The sequence below is a fragment of the Pelophylax lessonae genome (genome assembly GCF_965119305.1).
Source record: "Pelophylax lessonae genome assembly, chromosome: 2".
Taxonomy (NCBI): Eukaryota; Metazoa; Chordata; class Amphibia; order Anura; family Ranidae; genus Pelophylax; species Pelophylax lessonae.
In genome coordinates, this window is record NC_138769.1 from 648,049,243 (window position 1) to 648,074,146 (window position 24,904).

The following is a 24,904-nucleotide window of genomic DNA, read 5'->3' on the forward strand; positions in this document are numbered from 1 at the left end:
AATAATGACATGGCCCTCTTCCTTACACAACCTAAAGCCTATTGAGAACTTGTGAGCCCTTATTAAATGGGATATTTATAGTGAAGGAAAACAGTACACCTCTCTGAACAGTGTCCAATAAGTTGATCGTCAACAGATCAAGAAACTGACAGACTCCATTAATGGAAGACTTATGACTGTTGTTGAAAAGAAGGGTGACTATATTGGTCAATTATTTATTTATTTATTTTGAAATGCCAGAATTGTTTATTTCTAAATGTTGAGCTTTTTTTTTTATTTTTCTCACTTTACCAGATGAAAATAAACAAGTGAGATGGAAAAATTTTAGGTCTTCATTCAGTTGCACAACAATTCTGCTCCCTAATAGTTGCCCAATAATTGTGCACACCTAAGAAAGCCAGGTTTATTAAAATTTTAGATTGACCGAGAACGCTGTAGTTGTTCAATAGTGAAATGAACCCTCAAAAATACAACTCGCCTAACAATTGTGCACACAGTGTATACGGTGACCACAAAAAATATATTTTTTTTTGTCAGGTAAATATGAAATAGTGTGGGTCAATATTTTCTATCCTTTTTGCCAGTAAATAAAGCTCTTTGCTTCTTTCACATGTTTTCTCTTACCTTTTTACAGCCTGTAAAAACAGACAGTTCATTATAGACCTCAAAAGTGCAAAGTAAAATTTACACACACCAGAATGACTTACAGCCGTCACTGTAACAGAAAGACCCCTTTCACACTGTTTTTTAAACGCTTTTGTGTTAAAAAAAAGCGCCTGAAAAGCTCAAGAAAAAAATGCTTCCATTTAAAATCAATGAATGCTTTTACACTGGTGGTGCACTTGCAGTGCATTGAAAAAAATCCTGCTTGCAGCATCTTTGGAGCACGTTTAGGGAGCTAAAAAAAGCACACCATTAATGCTCCTCCAAATAGAAATAAATGGAAAGCACCTCAAAAACGCCTCAAAAATGCTCGACAGCATTATTGGGGCAGTTTTTGAGTCGTGTGTCCTCTAAAAACCGCACTGCAAATGCGCAGAAAAAGCACTGCAAAAGTGCTCAGCATTTTACTGGCAGTTTTGAAGCAAACCAGTGTGAAAGGGGCCTTACCCATTTGTTTTGTGAAAGTTCATTACGAAGTTTCACTCAGAAAAAGCAAGTCAGAAGGCAGGCTGCTATTTTTGTTCTGTCTACTTAGCTAATTCAACACATGGTGCTCTGGGAATCCTTTTGCAAGAGATCATTGTTTATTTTAAAGCCCAAACTTAATACTGGCCCTTTGGCTTAACCACTTACGAACCGTCCGCTGCAGTTTTACGTTGGTAATTTGATGTTAAATACCAGGGTTATGGCAGCAGATAGCTTCCATAACCCTGGTATTTTTTTAAACCTCGGGTGGTCTGCTTTATTATAAGGGTAGTCCCAGGGGCAGATTCACCACGGGATCCCCCTTATGGGCGGCAGGAGAGGTAAACCCCCCCCCCCCCCTCACTCAGCTTCCCGGTCATTTTCCCCGCTTACCAGACCCGTCGGTAGTGAGGAAAATGATTGGGTCCGCTGTCCCCTCAGGCAGGAAGTCGAGTGAGGGCAAGATGGCCCTCACTCGACTCTATGGCCTTGGAGGACCAGAGCGACGCCATACGTCGCTTCCTAGCAACGGATTTAAAGAACCCATTTTTTTCATCATGAAAAAAATGACTTTTTTTTTCTTTTTTTATTGTAGATGTGAGATCTGGGGTCTTTTTGACCCCAGATCTCACATTAAAGAGATCCTGTCATGCTTATTTCTATTACAAGGGATGTAATAGAAATAAAAGTGATCAAAATTTTTTTTTTTTTAAACTGTAACCTGTAGAAATGTTTGTCGCCATTCCATGAGCGTGCCCAATTTTAAAACATGACATTTTGGGTATCTATGTACTCCGTGTAACATTATCTTTCATAATATAGAAGAAAACTGGGCTTGGCATAACATTATCTTTGAGATTATATAAAAAAAATTTGGCTAACTTTACTGTTTTCTTACTTTTTAATTTAAAAAAGTGCATTTTTAAAAAAGAAATTGAGCTTGTAAGACCACTGCGCAAATACAGTGTGATAAAAAAATATTGCAAGGATCTCCATTTTATTATCTTGGGTCTCTGCTAAAAAAATATATAATGTTTGGGGGTTCTAAGTAATTCTCTAGCAAAAAAAAAAAAACAGATTTTCAACTTGTGAGTGACAAGTGTCAGAAAAAGGCCCGGTCCAGAAGTGTTTAAATTTACCTTTGTCCCCGTCTTCAGCAGTGTTAAAAGAATCTGCAGAGTGCAAAGTTAAGTGAGCAATGACTGAGTGAGATAACTCTAGGTGTGGACTGAGTGGGATAGCACTAGGTGTGGACTGAGTGGGATAGCACTAGGTGTGGTCTGAGTGGGATAGCACTAGGTGTGGACTGAGTGGGATAGCACTAGGTGTGGACTGAGTGGGATAGCACTAGGTGTGGACTGAGTGAGATAACTCTAGGTGTGGACTGAGTGGGATAGCACTAGGTGTGGACTGAGTGGGATAGCACTAGGTGTGGACTGAGTGGGATAGCACTAGGTGTGGACTTAGTGGGATAACACTAGGTGTAGTCTGAGTGGGATAGCACTAGGTGTGGACTGAGTGGGATAGCACTAGGTGTGGACTGAGTGGGATAGCACTAGGTGTGGTCTGAGTGGGATAGCACTAGGTGTGGTCTGAGTGGGATAGCACTAGGTGTGGACTGAGTGGGATCGCACTAGGTGTGGTCTGAGGAGACCACACAAAGTGTGGTCTGAAGCTAGAACAATTTTGATTTACTAAAGGCAAATATGCTGTGCACTGCAAGTATTTCATTGCATTTCAATGCTTTCCCTCAGATCTAGAACAACTGCACTTGCAGTGCACAGTATACTTGTCTTTAGTATATCAACCTCCTCATCTCCCTGGTTCTAGGCCCTGTGAATACATCATAGAGAGTTGAACTCCTAGTGGAGTTTGTAAGGGGCCTTCTGGATTGAGTTTTAAGACACAAGGGTGAAAAAGAGTTTGTGACAACAGAGGGAAGAGATTGACTCTCAGACAATACCACTTAGAGGACCCACTGAGTGCTACAGGACCTATCTTGGGCACACTGGCTGAATGTGTAGCTCTGAAAGCTCCTGGTTTTATGAGAGTGTTCTCAGTTTTAAAGATGTGCCTACTACTTTACATCATTCAAGTTCTTGCACAACAAATCAGGTCTTACAAGACACCAGTGGTATACATTTCAAACTTTGAGAATTTTTTCATACAAGTACATACATTTAAATGACATGAAAACCAGGGGAAGAGCGCGCAGCAAACAGTGAGTGATTAACCCATGCATAAAATAGCATCTGTTAAAACATTATAGTATAGTCTCTGTAAAGCAGTCTTTAGGCAACAGTCTGTGTGGATGGTTATACCGTAGTAGGGCAGTACTTTACTAGGAACAGGAAGCCAGGTTCCAGGATAACTGAGGCAGATAAATAAATAGAGATAGGAGGCACCTCTAAGTGAAATATATAAAACCATTTAATGAACACAGAATAATGATTAGCAACTCACATAGTGTGGGCTAAGGGAAAGCATGGATAGGTGTCCTAGAAGGTCATCTCCACCCTCCGTGATGCTTCTTGGAAAGCTGTGCCACTGTTACTGCTGTGTATAGATGGACATCGGGCGGCCTGAGCAGAGTTGACAGCGAGGCTGGAATACAGTTCCAAGTGAGGTCTGCAACCCAGGGACCCGGCAACGAGCACCCTTTAAGTCTGGTACACACTACAAGTTTTTTTTTTTTTTGACCCAGCAGGGCTGAACTAAAAAAAATACTGACAGCTCAGGAGGAGCCACTGTACTAACTATGTGATGTTAGTGTAGCAAACTACCCTGCTGTTCTGACGGGGGGGGGCACCGTGGGGATATCTGGGGGGGACGCCCCGCCAGAACGCTCCGATCAGCAGTCTCAGTTACAGGGACTTTTTTCAGTCATGCCTCTTCAACAGAAGCCGGCTGAACAGCCAGCTTCTGTCGGACCTGCTGCAGTACACACAGGCTGAATATTTTTATTTTATATTCTATTAAACCAGCCGATGCCGTCTGATATTCGTCCCGTGTGTACTAGGCTTTAATTTTTATATGTACGTGATTTGCAGTTTTTTACTGATCCTCCAGAAAGTACATGAACAAACTTTATCATATCCACACAAGTTTTTGAAGGAGAAATTTGGGAATTGTTTTTTTTTTTTTAAAGAATTATACTTACCTAGGTGGATGTGGCATCAGTTAGATGCTGCACCTGTCCCCTGCCTGCCCTAAGACTGAGAAAGAATAGTTTAAATACTGCCGATCGATCAGTTCTCCGAGCTCCCTGAGCAGAGAGCTGCACTCACTGGAGTGCTGGGCTGTGGAAGGGTTGGGAGTGGCCAGCTTAGGCTCTCAGCGGCTTGCTGAGAGGCTGAGCAGGGTGCTGATCCAGGTATGTGGGTGGATCCCGACCATATGGTCAGGATCTTTCCAGAGCTTGGACTGACTTTCTGACATCAGCCAACAGCGGGCTTAGCCCACTGTCTGTGAAAATGGGTCACAGAAGTTCACTCCTGTGATCCACAGGAGAAGTACGGCCAAAACAAGCTTTATCTGAACTTCTATAATTACAAAAATATATTTTGAATAAGCTACATTCAGTTAGAGGCTTGAAAAGCAGCATAGGCTAGTTTAATAAATATGCAATTTAAATTACTAAACAAACAAAAAAAAAAAAAAAAAAAAAAACAGCTGCAGTTATTAGTTATTAAACCAAGCCTTCTGATTCCAGCCCAAGAGGCTATTTAAGATTTTTTTCTTTTTTGTTTTTTGCTCGCTCTAGCCTTTGATTTAATAAAATAAACAAATTCTACATTGGAGCAAACCTTAGCAAAATAATATGCACAGTTTCAGATCTCATACAATTAAAGCTAAATCATTTTGCCAAGAGAAAACACAATTTAAAAATGACAGGAACAATTTTTGTGACATGAAAGTGGAGATTAGAAATGTTATATTAAAAACTCGCTAAACATGAAACAGTGACCTCATACAGGCACAATTTTATAGCATCCATAAATATTTTGGTAGAAGTTCACAAAAACTGCACAAGTTTTCTCTGCATATTAAGACTTCTGACTTTCTGTTTGCAATGTATTTTCTGCCATGAACCATTTGAGAATGTGCAGGATTATAGGGAACCCGTCAGAAAATAAATAGGGGAGCTAAATTTGCCTGTTTAGTAGGGATGATCGAACTTTTGAAAAGTTTGGTTCGACCAGAACACCCAAATTTCCAAAAAGTTTGGTTCGGATTTCAGAACCCCATTGAAATCAATGGGACCCGAACTTCTGGAATCAAAAAACACCATTTTGAAGCCCTAAAACCCAATAAATGCCCCTAAAAAGTGCCTAGGGTTCTGGGTCATGTTGTCAGTTCACCCTAAACTACACTACAGTCACCCTGACATGGCAGAGTCAGTTCACCCTGAACTACACTATGGTCACCCTGACATGGCAGAGTCAGTTCACCCTAAACTACACTACGGTCACCCTGACATGGCAGAGTCAGGTCACCTAAACTACACTATGGTCACCCTGACATGGCAGAGTCAGGTCACCCTAAACTACAATACAGTCACCCTGACACTTAAAGCTATCCCTACAAAAACTAGATTTTTGAATCTAACTATAGTGGTATATAGTACCCTAACTACACTGCATATCCCTTTCCTCACACTAATAATTGGAAAATGACACTGGAGCTTTACAAGCAGCAGGAGAAACACAAATGCTTCCACTCTCTTCCACAGCCTCTGTATTACAGTGCTAGAGTTTTGGCGGGGCTATGTTATATACTGGGGGGCGTATGGGGGGCGTATTCACTCCTGATTGGCCTCTGGACCCCGTAGTCACTCCAATCACATTTTACTGATGTTTCTGGGCCAATCATGGGCTTTTAAAGCCCAGTTCCTGTCCCATTGCATTTTGGGCGGTTCTGGTGGCCGAATTCCGAACTTTTACCGTAAAAAGTTCGGAATTCGGCCAATTTCGAACACCCATTGTTCGGGTCAAACCGATGGTCGACCCGAACCGTTCGATCATCCCTACAGTTTAGTAGGTATATTGGGATATTACTTATATTGGGATATTCCTATACACACTTCAGCCGTGGCCAAGAGTTTTTAGAATGACAAATATTAATTTTCACAAAGTCTGCTGCTTCAGTGTTTTTAGATCTTTTTGTCAGATGTTACTATTGTATACTGAAGAATAATTACAAGCATTTCATAATTGTCAAAGGCTTTTATTGACAATTACATTAAGTTTATGCAAAGAGTCAATATTTGCAGTATTGACCCTTCTTTTTCAAGATCTCTGCAATTTGAGGCAAACAACTTCTGGACCACATCCTGATTGATGGCAGCCCATACTTGCATAATCAATGCTTGGAGTTTGTCAGAATTTGTGGGGTTTTTTTTGTTCACCCGCCTCCAAAAGATTGACCATAAGTTCTCAATGGGATTAAAGTCTGGGGAGTTTCCTGGCCATGGACCAAATTTTTGATGTTTTGTTCCCCAAGCCACTTAGTTCTCACTTTTGCCTTATGGCAAGGTATGCCATCATGCTGGAAATAGGATTGTTCATTACCAAACTGTTCTTGAATGGTTGGGAGAAGTTGCTCTTGGAGGATGCTTTTGTACCATTCTTTATTCATGGCTGTGTTCTTAAGGCAAATTTGTGAGTGAGCGCACTCCTTTGGCTGAGAAGCAACCCTACACCTGAATGGCCTCAGGATTCTTTACTGTCAGCATGACACAGGACTGATGGTAGCCTTCAGTTTTTCTTTTCTGGACAAGGGTCACGCCTGCCTGAGCAAGCCCTGCACTGGTGGTGCCCCAATCCTGCAGCTGAATCAACTGTAGGAGATGGTTCTGGCCCTTTCTGGATTTTCTTGTGCACCCTTAAGCCTTCTTCACAAATGCAGTGGAAATATTTTTTTTAAGGGATTAAGTTCATTTTCATGGCAAAGAGGGACTTTGCAATTAGTTGCAATTCATCTGATCACTCTTCTTAACATTCAGGAGGATATGAAAATTGTCATCATAAAAACTGAGGCGGCAGACTTTATGAAAATTATTATTTGTGTCATTCTCAAACCTTTTGGCCACGGCTGTACATTAGATATTGGGCCTAATTTACTAAAGTGTGTAAGCAGGTGTCTTAGCTAGTCTACCACTAGGTGGCTCTCTCCTCTTTTTAGAAATAGTGATGTACTGGATGTAGTCACTGTCCATATAAAGGCCAGTATGGGAGAAGTCCTAGTCAGACTGAGCATCCCAAACCTCTCACGGCCATGCAAATGTAGTCAGCTACTGTGAAGGCCTTGTACAGGGCAAAAAGACAGAGTGAGATAGTCCTACACTCAGAAGAGCCAGCAGTAGCAGTCCTGAATCACAAAACATAGTCTAGAAGGCTGGGAGTGAGATGCAAAAGGTCTTTTAGGCATTCTCAGCCTCTGGGACCTTTTTCAGTCATGCCTCTTCGACAGAAGCCGGCTGAACAGCCAGCTTCTGTCAGACCTGCTGCAGTACACACAGGCTGAATATTTTTATTTTATATTCTATTAAACCAGCCAGTACATTTGTGCCATGTGTACTAGGCTTTTGGTTAGATGCTGAATCTGTCCCCTGCCTGCCCTAAGACTGAGAAAGAATAGTTTAAATACTGCTGATCGCTCAGTTCTCAGAGCTCCCTGAGCAGAGAGCTGCACTCACTGGAGTGCTGGGCTGTGCAAGGGGTGGGAGTGGCTGGCTCAGGCTCTCAGTGGCTTGCTGAGAGGCTGAGCAGGGTGTTGCTCCAGGTATGTGGACGGATCTCGACCATATGGTCAGGATCTTTCCAGAGCTTGGACTGGCTCTGTGACATCAGCAAACAGCGGGCTTAGCTCACTGTCTGTGAAAACGGGTCAAGGGAGTGCAGAACGAACTGCACTCCTGGAATCCACAGGAGAAGTACAGCCAAAACAAGCTGCTGCTGGACTTCTATAATTACAAAAATATTTTAAATAAGCTACACTCATTTACTGGCTTGAAAAACAGCATAGGCTAGTTTATTAAATATTCAATTGAAATTATTAAACAAACAAATAAAAAAAACAGCTGCAGTTATTATACCAAGCCTTCTGATTCCAGCCCAAGAGGCTATTTAAGAATTTTTTTTTTTTTTTTTCGCTCGCTCTTGCCTTTGATTTCATAAAATAAATACATTCTATATTGGAGCAAACCTTAGCAAAATAATATGCACCATTTCAGATCTCATACAATTAAAGCCAAATCATTTTGCCAAGAGAAAACACAATTTAAAAATGACAGGAACATTTTTTGTGACATGAAAGTGGAGACTAGAAATTTTATATTAAAAACTCGCTAAACATGAAACAGTGACCTCATACAGGCACACTTTTACAGCATCCATAAATATATTGGTAGAAGTACACAAAAACCTTTGTCTCTGCATATTAAGATTTCTGAGTTTCTGTTTGCAATGTATTTTCTGCCATGAACCATTTAAGAATGTGTAGGATTATAGGGTACCAATCCGGAAAAAAATAGGGGAGCTAAATTTGCCTGTTTAGTAGGTATATTGGGATATTACCTATATTGGGATATTCCTATACTACACACTACAGCCATGGCCAAAAGTTTTGAGAATGACACAAATGTTAATTTTCACAAAGTCTGCTGCTTCAGTGTTTTTAGATCTTTTTATCAGATGTTACTATTGTATACTGAAGAATAATTACAACCATTTTATAAGTGTCAAAGGCTTTTATTGACAATTACATTAAGTTTATGCAAAGAGTCATTATTTGCAGTGTTGACCCTTCTTTTTCAAGATCTCTGCAATTTGCTGTCAATCAACTTCTGGGCCGTATCCTGACTGATGGCAGCCCATTCTTGCATAATCAATGCTTGGAGTTTGTCAGAATTTGTGGGATCTTTTGTTCACCCGCCTCCTAAAGAGTGACCATAAGTTCTCAATGGGATTAAAGTCTGGGAAGTTTCCTGGCCATGGACCAAAATTTTGATGTTTTGTTCCCCAAGCCACTTAGTTCTCACTTTTTCCTTATGGCAAGGTGTGCCATCAGGCTGGAAAAGGCATTGTTCATCACCAAACTGTTCTTGGATGGTTGGGAGAAGTTGCTCTTGGACAGGGCTGGCCCAAGACATTGTGCTGCCTGGGTCCAAAAATGAAATGCTGCCCCCCTCAAAGAAAAATCACGCCCACCAAAAGGCCCACACAATTTTATTTTATTTTATGATAAATAAAACTAAAATTATATTGATCAGGAATTCAGACTTATATGCAACAGCACCTTGTTTACATGTCCAATTATATGACATACACATACTTGCCAATTGTCCCATTTTTCCCTGGACAGTCCTGGCAAATAGGAGCCTGACCTGGGTAATTTACATTGTCCCGGTAAGCGCTCGTTAATCGGGTTGCCCGTAAATGCCTGTTATGGGCAGCCGGTGCCCGTAAAATAAATGGTAGCGGGCCAACATCGTAACTGCGCATGCGCCGTTCTCGGGAGAGCTCATACAAGCTCGGCGGGGCGGGCGCATGTGCAGTTACGTAATGGTGCCATTAAAACCTAATTACACCAGATAGTATAATTAGGTTTTATCGTACTTATTTACACCTTGCACTTTATATTTACATATTAAATTTTTTGTATGGTCACACCTGAGCACATTTCACACTTTAGAATTGCAGGGAATTGTGATGAGAATTTTAAACTTTAGGCAGAAGTAGTGCAGCTGAATGGGAGAATTATTCCAACTCTGATACTTTGGCCTTAAGTTTGCAATTCCCTTTTTAATTTCCTGTAATTCTCTCTTTATTGAGTAGACCCTATAATCTGATGATAAGTAGGCGGGGATTAATTATGCAGAATGTGTGGAGCTTCAGGGACGTGGGTGTGGTAAGTAATTGATAGCTGTGCTGCAAAGTGTCCCTGGAATTTTTTTTCAAATGTTGGCAGCTATGCATACCATTATATTCAATTCCAAACCACAAACTCCAATATTATTTTGTTTGTCTGAATGTCTGATGACATTACGCACACCCTCCGCCTCCTCATACTCATCAGTTTGCACTATGGGCAGCAGTATGAGATGGGGAAATGCCACCTGTAATGTGCCGCAAACTAATGATACACAAAACTGCTGGAAAAAAAATCTTGGGCATCAATTGCTGCCCCTCTGCAAGTGCTGCCTGGGTCCAATGGACCCAGTGGGACCCATGGTAGGGCCAGCCCTGCTCTTGGAGGATGTTTTTGTACCATTCTTTATTCATGGCTGTGTTCTTGGTCAAAATTGTGAGTGAACCACTTCCTTGGTTGAGAAGCAACCCCACACATGAATGGTCTCAGGATGATTTACTGTTGGCATGACACAGAACTAATGGTAGCGCTCACCTTTTCTTTTCCAGACAAGGGTTTTTCCGGATGCCCCAAACAATCAGAAAGGAGAGAAAATTACTTTACCCCAGTCCTCGGCAGTCCAACCCCTGTACCTTTTGCAGAATATCAGTCTGTCCCTGATGTTTTTCCTGGAGAGAAGTGGCTTCTTTGCTGCCCTTCTTGACACCAGGCCATCCTCCAAATGTCTTCTCCTCACTGTGCGTGCCAATGCACTCACACCTGCCTGAGCAAGCCCTGCACTGGTGGTGCCCCCATCCTGCAGCTGAATCAACAGTAGGAGACGGTTCTGGCACTTGCTGGACTTTCTTGGGCGCCCTGAAGCCTTCTTCACAAATGCAGTGGAAATTTCTTTTTTTAAGGGATGAAGTTCATTTTCATGGCAAAGAGGGACTTAGCAATTAGTTGCAATTCATCTGCTCACGCTTAATAACATCATGGATTATATGCAAATTGTCATCATAAAAACTGAAGCAGCAGGCTTTGTGAAAATTAATATTTGTGTCATTCTCAAAACTTTTGGCCACAGCTGTATATTAGATATGTGTAAGTAGGTGTCTTAGCTAGTCTACCACTTGTCGGCTCTGTCCCAAATTTGTATGGTAATTAGGAATTATGTAATTAGGTCTCTTTTTAGAAATAGTGATGTACTAGATGTAGTCACTGTCCATATAAAGGCCAGGATGGGAGAAGTCCTAGTCAGTTTGGGTATCCCAAACATCCCACAGCCATGCAAATGTAGTCAGGTACTGTGAAGGCCTTGTACAGGGCAAAAGGACAGAGTGAGATAGTCCTACACCAAGAAGAGCCAGCAGTAGCAGTCCTGACCCACAAATCATAGTCTATAAGGCTGGGAGTTGGATGCAAAAGGTCTTTTAGGCCAGGCTAAGTGTTGTAAGTGCTAATCTACCTGGAAGTCCTAGGAGAGATGTACAGAATAAGGAGGTACAGCTGTAGCATTCCTGTCTCTGAAATGACATACAGGGAATCATGAGCTGGATACATAAAGCCTGGGCAAGTCACAGCCTTCTGAGTGAGTACTAATGACCTTGGGACTGAGAGTGATATCTGGGAGTGTACCCAGCTGGGCACAGCTATGAAGTTGGGCATAGAAAGAGAGACAGATATACTTCAGAAAGTACCTTGTTAATCTTGGCTGACAGAGCAGAATCCTTCACCTGGTGAATCTCGGTTTTCATAGAGCAGATTGCTACATAATCGAGTATACAGGAAGATGGGTCCCAGTACTATGCTGCTCCCAAGGAGAGGAGAGTAAAGTGAAGATGAAATGATGTGCTGGCGTTTCATGCCTGAGTGACTGCAATGGAAAGTTTGCTCTTGTGTATGGCAAAGTGTTCCGAAGAGTTATGTCAGTATGTCAATGTAATGTTTGAAGAACAACAGTAAAGTGGGGAAACTATAACTTGTGTGGACATTCCTTTCTTGTGTATATAAGGATTAATGGCAAAGCATTTACTGGGAGGCCTACTGTCTACTAGCAGTGGGTTTTGTCCTATCCAAGAAGAAGAGGGGTGGGAGCTTGGGTTATTTGGCACAAACTGTCGGCCAATCAGAAGCCCGCTTACAAATATTTTGATACCATAGCATTGATGCTCCAGCAAACATGGTCAAACAGCCATGGAATACACCAAGAGTATACTCTGTGCAAGTGATCCTCGCAGAGATACATACAACTGCACACCTTGTAGCTTTCTGATATTATAAAGAAAGACTTGTTTAAGTAACAGTAGCAGTAACAAAGTAGACAGGCAAAGGACAGCTATGTTATGTTCACAGTAATGCAAACTATGATAAATGAATGCACTCTTACAGGAACATAAAGTGAGTTAAATCTCCCCAACTGCATCATGTACAGCAAATCAAGCTTTACAGTATTTATTGTTCCTAACTTTATCTAAAATAAACCTTTGGTTGAAGATGGTCCTTAACCACTTCCCATCCAGGGTAATTTTTTTTCTAGTATTTTTGGTTAAAAAATTACTCAAATCCCAAGACAATATATTTTTTGAAAGCAGAGGCCCTGTGGAATAAAATGGTTCCAATAGCAATATTTTTTATGTCACACGATAATTGCAGAAATGTTTATCAACTATATTTTTTAAAAATAAAAATACTAAAATGAATTTTAGTGCACACAAACAATACAATACAAAAGACAGGGTTGCATTGAGTGAATAGATACCATACATGTCAATCCTTAAAACATGTTTGTAAAATGGCAAAAAAAAGCTTTGCATTGATGAAGCTTTAAAACGTTTTTGGAGATTATCAATTTAGATACAACCATGAATTATGGCCCTAGAATTATTGCTTACTCTGGCATCCATAATAATACCTCAGATTAGTTGTAAATGTTGTTTACATACACATGCATGCCCTTACATGGGTGTTTGATTTTGTGTTTGCTCGGGACAATGGGGTTGCTTTTAATTTTCTTTTTATTTTATTATAATTTTTAAAACATAATGTTTTTCTTTTTCCCTTTAACTTTATTGTTATCACAAGGTGGTTAACAAGACCCCTATGTGATGACATAGGCACGTGGCAGGTTCTCTTTATGGGGACATAAAGAGATGTTTTCCCCAGATCTCTGTTGCAAAAAAGGCAGGAGTCGGCTTAAAAAATCATACCAAGCTTGATGCCAGTTGAAGTCTACGCAATGTATATATGGCCTGTGGATGGCAAGTGGTTAGCCTAAAGATTATGTTAAAATCTTGGGAAAGTCCCACTAAAACCAGTACAGTTATGAGATATGGATTTATACTAGAATGGGGAGAGGATTCGTGTTGGGGGGGGGGGGGGGGGGTTGTCCTGGGAGAGGATTTGTGCTGAGGAAGACTGGGGGGGGGGGTGAAGAATTTGTGCTGGGATAGAGGAGTGTTGTACTGGGAAGGGGGATTTGAGGGGTAAAGAGAATTTGTGCTGGAGAGATTAAAGGGAGTGGAGAGGATTTGTTCTAGGATGGAGGGGACAGGGGCATATATACAGGGGTCGTAATTGCGGCAAATAAAAGAGGGACGGCAAGGGGGGCATATAGAGGAACTGATCCCCTCCATTTTCCTCCTGCAGCCTTTTAGCAGGAGAAAAATGGAGGGATGGGTTCTTCCTCATGCTGCCCCCTCCACCCCTCCTAATCACCTCCTGCTGCCCCTGGGAACGTGTGTACTCCACCCATCCCCCGCAGCACTGCTGGCCTCTCCCCTCCCCCCTCTAGCTGGCTGCTGCAAAGATCTGTCAGTGTGTGTGTTTACTATGCTTAAGATTATGAATGAAAGAGAAGCTCTGTACAGAGCTATTTCTTTTTAATTATTCTGTGCAGCTGAGGCTGCAGAGAAGAAGACTGAAAGCTGTGTGTTTAGACCACTGATATTTCACAAAAGGGAGCTCCTCAAAAATTGTAAAAAAAATAATTAAAAATAAAATTGTAAATATAAATTAATTCATAAAATTAAATGGTAAAAAAATAATAAAAAAACGAAATAAAATGGCAAAAAAAAACACTACTGACATCGGTTGTGGAAATACCAGGGTCGCAAAGGTTGTACTTACAACCAGAACCTGGCTTTCTGTCACTGTAAGGGGGGGGGGGGGGCTTGGTTAGGGGTCAGGGGGGCCTTTTATGGTTTCTTGCATCGGGGCCCTGAAGGTTCTAGATATACCTCTTTCAGCATTCTCAAAGTATTACAAAAATTACGAGTATCATTCTTCATGCTTGCATGAATGTTGAGACATTTGCAGAGCAAATTGTTTATAAATAGACCTCTTAGTGTCTGATAGAATAAACTATACATATCATGCATGAAGTATTTGTGTGCATTGCATCTATTAGCACATCCAATACACAATGAAAATTGATCATGTTGCAAATCAATCAATTAAGTGAGTGATAACTGATTTTCCCCTTCAGAGTGGTACACATCATTAATTACATACAGTAAGAACTCATTTCAGTCACTGAAATATGCAAATGTGAAAGAAAGCTGATAGTAAGCATTTAGTAGTTTATGTTAAATGTAATGTTTACAATCAGTGCTTTCCACTTTTAGGCAAAAACTGGCTTAGAACAGAACAGGGATAAAAATAATTTGGTTTAACTTCTACGTTGTGTTTTTTTTGCTGTTTGGTGAAAAATTTCTTGGACTCTAAATTTCGTGGACTTTAAAAACAATTGCTTGCTGCCAAATTGGAGACAGCTTATCTTAATGCTCTTATAGAATGATGTAGATAGCTACCAGGTAATTGGTTACCATAATCCCGTCAATCTTAATGCTCTTTGCTCCTTATGAAATATTGCAAACACATGTAGTGTTTATTTTATTTTATTCGACAAGCTTGCCATTGTCTAGTAAGGTTTAGTTTAGGGCTGGACAAATCTCACTGAGACCTAGGAGTCAATTGAATAAGCGGGGAGCCAGTAAAATATAGCCAGTTGTCCTAGGGCGCTTTCTGAGACCATTGGCAGCACTGCAATACTATAGGTTTAGTCCCATTGGTTGAGAAAAGGAAAATGCTATGCATGTAGCATGGCGTGTTTTTTATTGTGCTAAACAGTGGGTGTGGATTAAAGGGGTGGGGCTAAACAGAGTCTGAGAGTCTAGAATTACAACAAACAAAATATTCAGAACCCCAGCTCTGCCAAAGGCGGACTTTACTGGCATAAGTATGAGACCAGACCCATTGTTAATAAATATATTGTTTATTAACAATAGGTTTGGCCTCATGCTTATGCCAGTAAAGTCCGCCTTTGGCAGAACAGAGGTTCTGCATATTTTGTTTGTTCTTCTGCACTATGGGATGTGGCATAGAAAGAGGTCTTTCTTTCTAGAATTACAACATTTATGATAACTATATTTTCTGTTTCAATGATTTTTATTAATGTTTTGAAAGGCAAACAAGAACAATATAACAAAGTATCACACAAGGCAAATAAAAGACAAATAAAGAACTCCATACACATGGAACATGTCAGAGAAAGCATACATGAGGAGCAGGCAAAAGAGTCCACAGCAAATAGACCATCCCTCTGGGGGAGCAGGCCCGGGCTGGGAGTGTCGGGCACCAACTTGGTGATCCCCGCTCCCACACCCCTGTGGGTTTGTGTCACCCCCAACCTCAATCACCACAGGGCCGTAGGGTGGAGAGATGAGTGCCACAACCGAAACCACCTGGGGGTCCCCGACCCCCAAAACCATCATGGCTACGGTGTACAGTTCATAACAAATAAAAAATAAAAGAAGTCAGAAGAACCAAAAGGAACAGAAAACAAAATAGCAGAGCAGAAAAGAAAGGGAAAGAAGAGAGAAAAGAGGAGAAAAAAGAAGTCCAGGAGTAGACCCCCACGTAGACAGAGTTGCGCCCAGAGGGTTAGGGTTCAGCAGGGCTACAATAAAGCAGACAGATACTGGATCCAGGGTTCCCAAACTTTGTCAAATTGAGCCCTCCTGTCGGAAAGAGTAGCAGACAGACATTCGTTAACCATAATCAAATTGAGCTTGTGTTTTACAAGCTCGAACGGAATGGTCGGAGACCTCCATGACCAGGCCACCGCCAACCTAGCAGCTGTGAAGATAAACCCCATGAGTTTCCTGGCCCCGCGCAGGACCTTCGCCGTAGAGTGCCCGAGCAAGGCCTGTTCGGAGGATTTAGGTAGATTGACTTGTGTCAATGAGTAAATTAAATTGTAAACCCGGATCCAGAACCTCTTGACCTTAGGACAGGCCCACCATGTGTGCAACAGTGTACCCCGCATGCCATAACCCCGAAAGCAAGTGGCCGGAGCCCCCTGGACGTAAGCTGCCACTCTCGTCTGCACCATATACCATCTCATCAATACCTTATAGCCACAGCTTCCAGTATCCATGGAGGTATATTAGAGGGGCCAGGGCCCAACATTAGAAGTTGGGGCTCTTGCAAAGGCTGCAGACAGGACTGAGGATGGTGGTAAAGTTGCATGCAAGCATGAGAGGACATTGCTGATAGGTAATGCTGACAGCCAAGCCTCACACAACAGAGTAGAGTAGATGTCTTACTGCCTGTTGCATCTCTTGCCTTAATGGATAAGTTCAGCTTTTGTAACATGTGACACCTATATTCAGGGTGTAACATGTAACATGTTACAAATTCACCAACCCCCACACCTCCTCGGCTCCCCAATGTCACAGGCAGTGGGGGATCTCCTCCCCCCGCTCTCTGTCAGAATCTGTAGAGAACATGGCCATGTGGAGCTCCTCCCGCCCGGCTGTGTCACACACATTCTGTGAACTGAAAACTACAAGATGTGGCTGCCTTTGCGGCTCTCAGCTTGTAGTTCTCAATGAACTACCATGGTGCTGTGGAGTGCTGTGGTAGTTCATTGATGCTTCCTCTTAATGTGTATCTGCTTGGCCGTACAGTGTACGGCCAAACCGCTTACACACAGAGCCTGCAAAGCTTTCTGGGCTCCCAATTAAGAAAATAATAACCACAATTTATACCTGCAAAAAGATGTGCATGTATTATTTTTTTTTTTGCAAAGGTGAACTTATCCTTTAACAATGTGGGATGACACATATGTGAATCTGCATTTGTGAACTTTTACTTTAGTCAGTCTCTCACCTTCTTAACCCATCATGCACTACCTTATTACATCACGGAATAGGGTGTGTTTTACTTCTGTGGACCACAGGTCCCTCATTATTGTACATCCTACTTCTTAAATTCAGGTGACCATACACAGTACAATCTATGTACATTCTCCTTTAGATTTACCAAAACGATATAATATGATGATACACCCATCTATTCAATCACTCTATACCTAATCAGGGAGGACCTGTGCAGCTGCGGACTGGGAAATGTCTCACTGCCTGTGATTAGCCGTGTGCAGTGTTGGCTTCCTGGTGGGATTGGGCAGGTGGGATCCCAAACACGCCTTATCCCATTCCTACTCATGGCAGGCATGCCCGTTTCCATGTGGATAGAGGCACACACGTTCTCAAGCATAGGAGCTTAAGAAAGCATGCAAAGATGAGAATGTTCACAGCCACATAAGCCACAGATCCTGGCGCCTGGCTCCCTATGTAAACATTAGACCTGCATGATATAATTGTAAGGTTGTCTTTAGCTTATACCCTTGTTACCCATGTTCTCGAAAGCCTGCTTGACCCTATTACTGACTCTACTGCCCCTTCTCTGGATTACCTTTGCTCATGCTGCTCACATATGATACTGACTGGACTTCTGGCTAATATTCTTCCTTCTAATTTTGTACTTTGCTGCCAGCACGTTAACAACCTTTGCCTTTTACTGACCGGGACTCTGTTTGTGATTCTTTACCTCTCCCCCTGACTGTTACCAAATTCAGCTTGTGACCTGACTCCCTGCTTCTGCACATCTAATCTCAGTACTTCCAAGTTCAAGTTCACTGATTCAACTTACTAAAACCTGCACCCTTCCACTGCCCTAGCAGTCCCTGCCTCCACTACCAGAGGTTCTTGGACAGGAATTGTGCTAGAGGCCACCTTCATTATGTCAAGCTCCACAGAGTGGTATGTGACACACAAGTAATCACTTCAAATTAACAACTGGTCTGTATAATCCACAAACATCATAAGTATCTCTGTCTGAAGTAAGGTAGTAGACCGACAGCAGCGAAGGTTGTTTATGGTGCTATGCAAGCTGCAAACACACAGTGTGGTAACATTGATGAGAATTGACAAGTGGCACATTATAAATGTCTGGACACAATTAATAGAAAGGAAAGGTCCTGAGATTTTTAAAGAAACAGGCACCATACATTATAAAATTATATGCCTGTCAGTCTGACATCGATAGTATGTAAACTTCTGGAGGGGATGATAAGGGACTATATTGTAGAGTTTGATAAAGACAACAACATCAACAGCAGTAACCAGCACGGGTTTACAAATGGACGTTCTTGTCAAACCAATCTCTTAACATTCTACGAGGAGGTGAGCTGTGAGCTAGATAGGGGGAGACCAGTGGATGTGGTGTACCTGGATTTCGCTAAGGCGTTTGATACAGTTCCCCACAAGCGCTTAATTTATAAAATAAGGTCTGCAGGCATCGACCGCATGGTCTGCTCTTGGATACGGAACTGGCTAAAAGGGCGTGTCCAAAGGGTGGTAATAAATAGCGCATACTCAGACTGCTCTGAGGTGGTAAGTGGGGTCCCCCAAGGTTCAGTCCTGGGACCAACCCTGTTCAATTTATTCATAAACAGCATTGAGGACGGGATTAGTAGCTCTATATCAGTTTTTGGTAGGGTGTATGTAGTTCCGCGCTTAGGATGAGGGGTATATATGTACAATGGAACACCGCACCTAGCTGCTGCCCACTTCAAAAATGCGACCCTGGAAGGGGAGCACTTGAAGAAATAAAAGGGGGAGGGAAGTGATTGGCGCTGCCTGGTGGGATGTTATGGGAATGTATATGTAGGATACTATACTTCTAGTAAGATATCCTATAGGGACATGTGTAGTAAATTGATATTGAAAACAGTGAATCATCAACTTATAATCTGATAAATGGCAAACCTGTGTAAAACCAAAGTGGGTCTATGTATAAAAAATAATATAATAAAACCCTATATACATAACATCAATAAATACATTTCATACGTACAATAATGTGCAAAGAGAAGTGCAAAGAGTGAATCAAAAAGTGAAGTGCTAAAAAAATAAATAAAATTAATCCAATGAAATCCGGTGGTAAATATGTGACCATAAAATAACAATAGGTAGGTATGCTATAAAAATTCTTAATAAATATAAATAAAGTAATAAATAACGTATATATGACCCTAAAAATGACAATCGATGGGTATGCTCTTAAAGTGCCAGTAAATACGAGTAGAAGAAAAATGAATAAATAATTCTCAATAAATAAATAAATAAATAGGTGCAAACGGTGCAAAAAGTGAACCAATTAATTGGTGAAAATATCCGTGCCGAACTAGCGGTACATAAATGAAAAAATGCAGACTAAAAAGTCAATACACATATTATGTGTATTGACTTTTTAGTCTGCATTTTTTCATTTATGTACCGCTAGTTCGGCACGGATATTTTCACCAATTAATTGGTTCACTTTTTGCACCGTTTGCACCTATTTATTTATTTATTGAGAATTATTTATTCATTTTTCTTCTACTCGTATTTACTGGCACTTTAAGAGCATACCCATCGATTGTCATTTTTAGGGTCATATATACGTTATTTATTACTTTATTTATATTTATTAAGAATTTTTATAGCATACCTACCTATTGTTATTTTATGGTCACATATTTACCACCGGATTTCATTGGATTCATTTTATTTATTTTTTTAGCACTTCACTTTTTGATTCACTCTTTGCACTTCTCTTTGCACATTATTGTACGTATGAAATGTATTTATTGATGTTATGTATATAGGGTTTTATTATATTATTTTTTATACATAGACCCACTTTGGTTTTACACAGGTTTGCCATTTATCAGATTATAAGTTGATGATTCACTGTTTTCAATATCAATTTACTACACATGTCCCTATAGGATATCTTACTAGAAGTATAGTATCCTACATATACATTCCCATAACATCCCACCAGGCAGCGCCAATCACTTCCCTCCCCCTTTTATTACTATATCAGTTTTTGCAGACAACACAAAATTGGGCAGGGCAATAACTGCACAGCATGAAGCAGATATCCTACAGAATGACTTTGGACAAAATAACGGAGTGGGTAACGACATGGCAAATGAGGTTTAATGTGGAGAAGTGTAAGGTTTTGCACCTGGGGCCTAAAAACATAAAAGCACAATACACTTTAGGGGGGGGGACCTTTGGGGGGATCAAAAATGGAGAAAGATCTGGGAGTCCTGGTAGAGGATAGACTAAGCAATAGCATGCAATGTCAAGCGGCAGCTTCCAAAGCCCGCAGAATATTAGCATGCATAAAGAAAGGGATGTATTCCAGAGATAAAACTATAATCCTACCACTTTATAAAACTCTGGTCCGACCACATCTGGAGTATTCTGTCCAGTTCTGGTCGCCGGTCCTCAGAAGGGATGTGTTGGAGCTGGAGAAAGTCCAGAGAAGGGCAACTAAACTAATTAGGGGATTGGAGGATCTTAATTATGAAGAGCGTCTGCAATCGCTTGATTTATTCTCCCTGGAGAAGAGACGCTATCTCAATGGTGATCTCAGCATAGAAAAAAAGCTATTTAGTCGGAAGGATTGCATGAGGACTCGAGGGCATACAATGTGATTAGAGGAGAAGCGTTTTAACCTCAGGCAACGAGGGGGGTTCTTTACTGTTAGGGCTACAAGAAGTATGGTGGCTTTCAAAAGACTCTTACACGTACATCTCAAGAATCAGAACATTTAGGGGTATGCGAGATGTTTACAGCCACACACACCTACACAGGTTGAACTGGATGGACTATTGTCTTTATTCAACCTCACCTGCTATGTAACTATGTAACATGCTGTCAAACAGTATATGTCAAACAAGTCCAGCGTCCGAACAATAGGAGAATCAAGAGGTCCACATGAGTTGATACCATTCAGCCTTAACATATTTTACCCAAAAGTTTACAAAGAGGGTATAAAAGCCTTTGGGTGAAACATGTTAAGGACTGGGTGGCATTCTCCTTTATTAGCCCACATCTCAGTTGTGTTTTTACTACTCTCCTTTTATATTTGGATTGAAAATGTAACTAAAGGCAAAACGTTCCATTTTTTGGCTTTGGATAGAGTGGAGAGGTATTAGAACACCTGACCTTTTATTCCTGTTTGTGCCCCCATTAGGGAGATTCACCCTCCCTATTTGTCTTATTTACCATTATCATCAAATTATTGCTTGACATCAGAACACCAATAGATGGAAAATCTTCCAATGGGGACACTAGTTCTGGGGACTTGAAACACTGGTATTCTCTCATTTTCAAGGTATTTCCTCACACTCCCTGTTTTGGCTATTAGACAGTAAGTAAAGGGAAATCTCGCCAATGAGACACAGAAAAAAACTGACATTGGTTATAACCCTCCCTTACTCTATCCATAATGAAAAAAAATGTTTTGCCTTTAGTTGGTATAGATTTTAAGCGGAATCCCACGCCAACATTTTTTTAAAAAACGGCGTGGGGTCCTCCCCAAAATTATTACCAGACCCTTATCTGAGTATGCAGCCCAGAAAAAAGGGGGGAGAGCAAGTGCCCCCTCCTACTGGACCAAACCAGGCCACATGCCCTCAACATGAGGGGGTGGGTGTGTTGGGGCAGGGGGGCTCTGCATCCTCACCGCAAACACCTTGTCCCCATGTCCCCCCATATGTTAATAAGTATGGGGTACATTGTACCCCTACCCATTCAACCCAAAAAAAAAGCAGTGTGTGGTGTAAAGAAAAACAAGAGATGGTTTTTGACAAGTACTTTATTAAAAGTGAAGAATGTTCTACATCCTAGCTCCAACATGTCTTTTTTCTCGTGGTTACATCACCATTGTGTTCTTCCTCCAGTCTTCTCCCTCTGCTGTCTTCTCCCTCTGGTGATGTATTCTTTCTGTGGTCTTCTCCATCTGCTGCTGTCTTCTCTGCCGCCGACCCGGTTCCCCTCCGATGCTGGCTCCCGCCGCTGAGTCATCTGCGATGTCTGTCAGTACTTATATAACCATGGCCATCTGGTGACTTCACCATGAGACTCCACCACTTGTGACATTATGTGACATCACAAGGGTAGAGTTTCATGGTAATATCACCAGATGGCCATGGCTATATAGGAACTGGCAGACATCGCAGATGACACAACAATGGGAGCCAGCATTGGAGGAGGACTAGATTGGCGTCAGAGAAGACAGAAGTGAAGGGAGAAAACCAGGGGAAGAACACATCACTGGAGGGAGAAGAAAACAGTGAAGGGAGAAGACCAGAGAAAGAACACATCAGCAGAGGGAGAAAACAACAGAGGAGAGAGAAGACCAGAGAAAAATGACACTTTGGATCTACAATGGTGGACATTCTTCATATTTAACAAAGGACTTGTCAAAAATCGTCTCTTGCTTTTATTTACACTACCCTGCTTTTTTTTTTTGGGTCAATGGGTAGGGGTACAATGTACCCCATACTCATTCACATTGGGGCCCCTTGTTAAAGGTGGTTTCCAGATTCCAATAAGCCCCCTGCCTGCAGCCCCCACAACCACCACCCAGGGTTGTCAGGAAGAGGCCCTTGTCCCACATGAAAAGGTGCTTTAGGGTGGAATGTGCAGTGCCCCCCTGCCCCAAAGCACCCCCTATGTTGAGGGCATGTGGCCTGCTATAGCCCAGAAGGGGGTGGGCGAGGGAGCGCCCCCCCCCACCTTTCCTGACCTGTCGGGCTTCATGCTCAGATAAGGGTCTGGTATGGATTTTGGGGGGCTCAATGGCGGGTTTTTTTTTTTTTGACTTGGGGTTTACCCTTAAAATTCATATCAGACTGAAGGGTCTGGTATGGTCTTGGGGGCACCCCACATAATTTTTTTTTACAAATTTTGGAGTGGGGTTCCCCCCTCAAGATTCATACCAGACTCAAAGGCAGTGGTATGGTCAGATCAAAGCCAGATCTCGTTCATTGAAGTCGCATGGAGGTCGAACATGAAGTCATAGAGCAAAGTCAAATTGGAAGTTGTATGACTTTCATGTCGGATCATTGTGAACATAGCCTAATACACACGTATATATAAAATCTAATATATTATTGATGAAGCATGAAGGAGCCCTTTAGTGTTACAATGGACAGAGGTATGGTGTTTTACAGTATATTAATGGAGATTAATATTTTACTGTAATACACAAATTTGGTAAGTGATTTGGTGAGTGATGTTTTTTTTTTCTAGATTCTATAGATAGTTTCAGTTTGTGGTTTTGCAGGAAGAAACAAAACATGGTGCAAATGGGAGAGTACAATGGTTTTAGGTTAATTCTATTGTTTTTAGTATAAATGTTTTGCAAATATATGTATATATCCTTTTTTATGTACATAATAAACACCTAATATGAAGTATACCCATCACTCTTGAATAATAAAGCTATATATATATATATATATATATATATATATATATATATATATATATATATATATATATACATATACAGTGCCTTGCGAAAGTATTCGGCCCCCTTGAAATTTTTGACCTTTTGCCACATTTCAGGCTTCAAACATAAAGATATAAAACTGTAATTTTTTGTGAAGAATCAACAACAAGTGGGATACAATCATGAAGTGGAACGAAATTTATTGGATATTTCAAACTTTGTTAACAAATAAAAAACTGAAAAATTGGGCGTGCAAAATTATTCAGCCCCTTTACTTTCAGGCAGCAAACTCTCTCAAGAAGTTCAGTGAGGATCTCTGAATGATCCAATGTTGACCTAAATGACTAATGATGATAAATAGAATCCACCTGTGTGTAATCAAGTCTCTGTATAAATGCACCTGCACTGTGATAGTCTCAGAGGTCCGTTTAAATCGCAGAGAGCATCATGAAGAACAAGGAACACACCAGTCAGGTCCGAGATACTGTTGTGGAGAAGTTTAAAGCCGGATTTGGATACTAAAAGATTTCCCAAGCTTTAAACATCCCAAGGAGCACTGTGCAAGCGATAATATTGAAATGGAAGGAGTATCAGACCACTGCAAATCTACGAAGACCTGGCCGTCCCGCTAAACTTTCAGCTCATACAAGGAGAAGACTGATCAGAGATGCAGCCAAGAGGCCCATGATCACTCTGGATGAACTGCAGAGATCTACAGCTGAGGTGGGAGACTCTCTCCATAGGACAACAATCAGTCGTATACTGCACAAATCTGGCCTTTATGGAAGAGTGGCAAGAAGAAAGCCATTTCTTAAAGATATCCATAAAAAGTGTTGTTTAAAGTTTGCTACAAGCCACCTGGGAGACACCCCAAACATGTGGAAGAAGGTGCACTGGTCAGATGAAACCAAAATCGAACTTTTTGGCAACAATGCAAAACGTTATGTTTGGCATAAAAGCAACACAGCTCATCACCCTGAGCACACCATCCCCACTGTCAAATATGGTGGTGGCAGCATCATGGTTTGGGCCTGCCTTTCTTCAGCAGGGACAGGGAAGATGGTTAAAATTGATGGGAAGGTGGATGGAGCCAAATACAGGACCATTCTGGAAGAAAACCTGATGGAGTCTGCAAAAGACCTGATACTGGGACGGAGATTTGTCTTCCAACAAGACAATGATCCAAAACATAAAGCAAAATCTACAATGGAATGGTTCACAAATAAACATATCCAGGTGTTAGAATGGCCAAGTCAAAGTCCAGACTTGAATCCAATCGAGAATC

At 41.3% G+C, this 24,904-nt stretch overlaps 1 protein-coding gene across 2 annotated transcripts in view; it reads right to left on the minus strand.

Moving 5' to 3' along the window:
• Positions 1 to 24,904, minus strand: part of TRPC4 (transient receptor potential cation channel subfamily C member 4) — a 325,733-nt gene that overhangs the window by 192,574 nt on the left and 108,255 nt on the right. The window lies entirely within an intron of this gene.